A 6,734-nucleotide genomic window follows, 5' to 3' on the forward strand; every position below is an offset into this window, starting at 1 on the left:
GATGCCATCCGCCGAATTGTGCGATTGCTTAAAACAGCGTATGATTTTGAAAGAGTGGCTAACTGGGGCGCACCATGCCGCCGTACTAATTTCGTATGCACTATTGTGTTATCGCGGAATTTTTTATGGTAAATATAATGGTCCCGGATTTTTTCTTATGCTTGCGGAACTTTTTAATAGTCTTTGTGGAAATCTGTATAGTGAAAAACGCCTTAAGACCACCACCGTACAATGCGAACGACGGCGGATAATGCTAATAAGCTTTGCTCTCCGCCCCACCCCCACCGCGGCGATCTGTATCGACCCGCGCCATGTAAGAGGTTCGCGTAAGTCGCGAGTTCCTCCCACATGCCAAATGTCTGCCCTCTGTGTCCCCTGCTAAAATTGCCGACTGTTCGCTGGCAGCTATGGACCCGTGCGCCGGCCTATGGATTCGGCGCACGGATCCATAGCTGCCAGCGCTGCATACTGTCGTAAGACGTTCCCGCGGTCGTGTGCGCCTTGCCGCGGAACTGCACGCAAGTTCTGCACTTTAGCGCTTCGGATCAACACCTCCTTTCGGCAACGCTTCTCTAGTATCCCGTCTCATCTGGATTTGGAACCAGCAAACCAGCAAGTTCACCCCTACATTTTGGTATTTTTATTCCATTAATTATTTTGAATTTTCCGATGGCTTTGACCATGCAAAACAAACATTTTCACCCCACATGCAGTGCTTCAAATTTACACACAGAGCGTCCCAGATTGCATCTCAGAGCTTCTACAATTCAAAAATTTTACGGGGGGCATGCCCCCGGACCCCCTTAGCACTGAGTACCACACCCATGCTATAATTTAAAAGCTTGGAGAACCCTGTACTTATGTGTATTTATGCATCTTGTTGCGAAAATCAGACGCTTTAGTCCTAACCAAATAACCATTATCTAATCAAAGCTCTTACCTTTACCCTAACTCTAACACTAACCCCAACCGAATTATAACCCTAATCATAGCTCTAGTAACTATAGCCCGCGTACGGTTGCCGCTGGGCTATAGGATCAGCCATTACGGATGCGTGAAACCAACTTACTCGCGACGACTTGCGACTATAAAACGTCTGTGGTAGGCAATTAATGCCTCTTATCCGAAGTGAATGTCTTAAGTTATATCCGCTACTAAAATTTAACCTCCAACTATTGTTGAAATGGTCTACTTGCGGTATTTCTTGTAAACAAACATTCGATTTGCGAACTTCAAACGGCCATTTTTGGCGGCACTGCAGCAGCGCCAGTGAGCGGGAACTATGTATTTCCGCACGTGGAGGGGTGGATGGGTTGAGTTGGTTGTGGACAAAAACGTTGTTGTTGTCAAGTAACAAATTAAGCGATCAAAAAAGATTGTAATATTAGTTTTGTCATGAAAGATGAACAAATTACTATTATTAATTTGCTACTTGACAACAACGTTTTTGTCCACAACCAACACAACCCGCCCACCCCTCCACGTGCGGAAATACATAGTTCCCGCTCACTGGCTGGAGTAAAGTTGTCCCGAGCATTCGTAATGGCTGTTCCTATAGTCCAGCGCAACCGTACTGCAGGCTATAGACTATCAGTTACTAAGAGGCTAGAGCTAACCTCTAATCTATAGATACCGAATAATTCTGGTTCCCATATAAACTCTTTTTACTATTTTGGTGAGGGTTATCACTGGGCACGCGACACGGGGTTCATTGAAATTCGTGAGATCCATGTGCAATGCTCCTGCCTCGGCAATCCCGCGGCACCCCGTACGCCGCTAAATTGCTGCGTAAAAAAAAACCTACCGTTCCCTCTCACATGCTTCACACGCTTGCTACTGCATACTCGTGTATACATTCACTTCAAATCGTTATTGATTCTTAAAAAGATTGTTTTTCATAACCCCGCTTCATTAACTTTAGTAAATTACATTGGCCATTTACAAAAATCAGACCAATCACAGCGAGTCTATCAGGCCTCCTGCAGCGCCACAGATACAAGCGAGAACCAGGGCTATATGTAAAGACTCGCTCTGATTGGTCTGATTGTTTGTAAAGCCGACGTAATTTACTAAAGTTAATGAAGCGGGGTTTATGAAAAACAATCTTTTAAGAAGTCAAAACGATTGAAGTGAATGATACACAATATCTCAGAGAAGTAAAGCCAGTGGATAGAGGGAAGGACGGTAGTTTTTTTCGCGCGCAATAGCGGCGTACGCATCGCAGCGCATGCATTTTGCATGCGATCACACGAAATTCATTGAACCCCGTTCTGTCCCAATATTAACCCTCACCAAAAATATAAAAAAGGTTATATGGGACAGAATTATTCGGTCTACCCTAATCATAGCTCCAAGAAACGGTATTGCTAGGGTTAGAATACCTACCCTATGTATAATGAATGTATATTGACGTCAGTCACACAGCCTTGTCGGGTTACCCTAATGTAATCACAGGCACAGCATAACAGAAATACTAAATTATCAGCATATCTAATCTATATATGAGTGTAGTGATACTAGCAGTAATAATACTGTCATAATAATGATGCTATGTCTATATAATGTAATAGTAATAATGTCTGTAACAATAATACTGTCAGTATAATTGTTAACCTGAGTAAGAGTATACACACCAACACTGCAGCGCACTGGCCTGACACTGACAGTGGCGCTGAGAGGGTCTATATGTCCCCCGGGGTACTGCCGGAACGTACCCTGGGTACGGTCCGTATACTCACGGAACGTACACTGGTACTATCTAATATGCCGAACCGTACCTCGCCTACTCCACTAACGAGTCTAGGGAGTCGCCTACGCCTACTCCCTAACCCGAACCCAAAACATGCGGCTAGCGACAGGGCGTCATCCCTATTTACGGATGCGCGATTCACCCTAGCGGCGAGTTATGGAACTAAAACCATGTACAAGTACATTTGATAAACATGAATTTTACATTTTACCCTAACCCTAACCCTAACCCTAACCTAACCCTAATCCTAACCCTAACCCTAAACCCTAACCCTAAACCCCTAACCCTAATCGCGCATGGTAACATAGATGGACGCCCTGTCGCTAGCCGCATCTCCTACTCCCTAACCCGAACCCAAACCCTAACCCTAATCGTAACCCTAACCCTAATCCTAACCCTAACCCTAACCATATCAAATAGTGACCAGGGTACGTTCCGGTATACCGGACCGTACCCAGGGTACGTTCCGGCAGTACCCTGGGGGACATAGACCCTATGAGCGACAGTGGCAGTGTACGGACTAGTACTGTGTGCGTCAGTAATTGTAAAATCAGTGAATATTAGATGTAGAGAGCAAATTAAATTGTTGTTGTCGTTGTTGCAATGTGACCGCAGTGCAGAGCTATAAATTGAATTACCCTTGAGGCCTTGACTTATTCTTCGGCACAGTTCCTTGGAGTTATGAAACTATATTCGCGCAACGGGTGAGGCCATTTGCATTGTCGTGCGCGCCATCTAACGAGCGCGTACATAAACAATTCGTACGGTGGCGTGCTTTAGGTGTTGATCAACAGTAGTGGCCGTCCATATGGCTGCAGGCCTGAATAAGCATCGAACAGATATTAATAAAATACTCACACTGTTACTTCGCTTACACAACATACACTTTATTCATGTTTAAATAACTACAGATTCATGCCTCTATGCCCGCTCGAAACTATTGCCAGCTCTATGATGCGAATTTTCTGCAAAGTCTTGTCTGGACACAATTTCATACACAAAAAAACAACAACCGGTCGCTCTGACTACGCCACCTGACGGAATTCACGAATACAAAACAAAAATAATTTTACTTCTATGCTTTCTCCACGTCAACAGGCATCCAACTTGCGTGCACAATGCCTAATTTATGCACTCTAGTGCGAATTTTCGGCGGAAAAAAATGCCAAAAAAGGCCTTTTCTAGAGACGAAGTAGTGCAACGGTGAACAATCTCGGAGGCTTACTGTTATACGCCTCCTTAAAGGAGCAGAAGAGAGACGTATCGACTTGAAATTTTAGATGAATGATTTCGACCCTTTTCCTTATACGGGTATCGAATTTCAAAGGTGGAATAACTCCACGAGCTGAGATATCGCTCTCGGAAAAGAGCCCCCAAAACACAGAAATCAATGTTCGCTTCATGCGGTTATGCGTAGTGTTAGAACGAGGGTTAGGGTAAAATGCAAGCATTAAAGTTAAAGATATTTTACCACTGTTAGGGTTATGTAGTGCCACAATAGAGTAAAACGAAGATAATTATCTATTTTTTGACACCAAATGTGTGTAAAAAATTAGTGTATTTTATGTAAATACATGCAAATATGTACACGGATATGTACATGTTTACATAAAAAACATGTATAAATGTTATTTGAGCATGCATGTGACTAAAAACATGCTAGAGCACTAGCATAACAGATTTTCATTACCATAAAACTCAATTATTCGACTTCCTTGGCAAAAGCGCACTCTTTAACATGTGGCTTTAAGGTGTTGATCAACAGTAGAGGCCGTCCATAGGCTGCAGGCCTGAATAAGCATCGAACAGATATTAATTAAAAATACTCACACTGTTATTCTCGCTTACACAACATACAACTTTATTCATTTAAAATAACTACAGATTCATGCTCTATGCTCCGCTCGAAACTTTTGCCAGCTCTATGATGCGAATTCTGCAAAGTTGGTCTGGAACATTTCATACACAAAAAAAACCGAAACCGTCGCTCTGACTACGCCACCTGACGGAATCTCACAATACAAAACAAAAATAATTTTATTCTAATCTTTCTCCACGTCCACGAGGCATCCAACTTGCTGCCAATGCTAATTATTGCACTCTAGTGCGAATTTCGGCGAAAAAAATGCCAAAAAAGGCCTTTTCTAGAGACGAAGTAGTGCAACGGCTGAACAATCTCGGAGGCTTACTGTTATACCCTCTTTAGGATTGACGTCAAAACCCAGTGCCAAACAACAAGTGTGCTTATCATACTTCTAACAATAATATTTATATATTAATCCTGCTGTTGGGGGCACTATGCTCTCAATATGTTGCTGAGGGAAGAATAGTGGCCCCCGAGCGGTAGCGAGGGCACTATACCTTCCCAAAGCAACACTATGAGAGCATAGTGCCCCCAACAACAAGCATTAATGTTTTTAGTGCATCACATGACTATGCAATCTACTTTTCATGCTTATAGTTATATACCTTCTTTATACTCCCTAATTTGCCGGTGCATTCGATGTAACAAAACGTTCGACACAAACACAAACGCCGTTCGAAACTTGCGTGGCGCCCAGACGCAGGAGATTCGTGACGTGAACACAATGCGTTATAATAACAATGCGTCGCGCAAGCAATAGTGCCCGCTCAGGCGGGCACTATATTGCTTCATAGTGCCTGCTGCGTTATCCAATGGAATTTCAACGATTTATCACGTGATGCACTAATGTTATTTAGCCGTACTATTTATTTTGTGCGTGCGTGCGTGTGTGTTATCTACGGCGTGTCTGAAAGAGACTTTCCGGTATAGACACATGCTGAAACTTGGACTGTTTCCCGACTGTTTCAAAATGATAAAATGATGGTGAACAAACAGAAATTGTATTTACTGCCAAAGTCTCAACGTTTATTCACTCAATATCGCTCAATAATACCACATAAATGCTGGTAAAATGGCCATAAAAAAACTTCTTTTTTTTTAAGTTTCAAGTAATAAAATAATAACGAAAGTAGAGTAAAACCTGAATTAATGTTAGAATAACGTGCGTTTTAACGATATTTAATTTAATTTTATAGATTACCATTTTTTATGCCATAATCTCTAACAAGGGCAGCGGAACGTATTTAATTCTGGGGGGGGGCAACGCCAAAAAAGGGCACGCTATAGGATGAACTCATATGACGTATCACGTATGCCTATTTATTTATTATGTATTTATTAAATATAACATAATGAACATAATTAACATGATTAACATAAGAAGTCAACATAATTCATAAAATAAAATAAATTAATAATTATCTTACTATAATTTGGCGAATATTGTATGTAATGTATTTTTATGAAAGGCTTCGTCAGTTTGGATCCAAATAGCGCCAAATTCACAGGAGAGATCGATGAATACACGGGATGGGTTCTAAACTATACTAGGTTGAAAACCGTAAAAAAAGGCTTGAAAAAGACAAAACAAAAAAGGTCAACATTTGCCTGAAAATAGGGGGCGCTATAAGCCAATCTCTGCCCAAACTGCATGCAGCGCCCCCTTCCCACACTCAGGATAATCAGTAGAATTGAGCCAGAGCGAGAGCGCCATCTGTCGTGGAGTTTGATCTCTGCCTTGCTAATATTTCGCAACGTGCTGCATGCACAGAGATTAATGTAAGTAGAAATACGCATGCAGGGGCGCAAATCCAGGTGGGGACAGGGGGACATGTCCCCCCACGAATTTTCAAAGGGGAGACATCATATCAAATGTCCCCCTCCCACGATTTTGGATCACCATGATTTTGTGTGTGTGTGTGTGTGTGTGTGTGTGTGTGTGTGTGTGTGTGTGTGTGTTGTTGTAGTAGTAGTACGTTACTTTAGTTGTTGTGTGTAGTAGTGTCGTACGTAACGTACGTTCGTTCTTTCCGTTTTTCCGTTTTCGTCACGTTCTTTACTTATTTACTTACTAAGTGTCTTATTAGAGATACTAATAATAATAGATACTAGTACGACAAC

Source organism: Priapulus caudatus, unplaced genomic scaffold (genome assembly GCF_000485595.1).
Source record: "Priapulus caudatus unplaced genomic scaffold, Priapulus_caudatus-5.0.1 Scaffold1875, whole genome shotgun sequence".
Classification (NCBI taxonomy): Eukaryota; Metazoa; Priapulida; class Priapulimorpha; order Priapulimorphida; family Priapulidae; genus Priapulus; species Priapulus caudatus.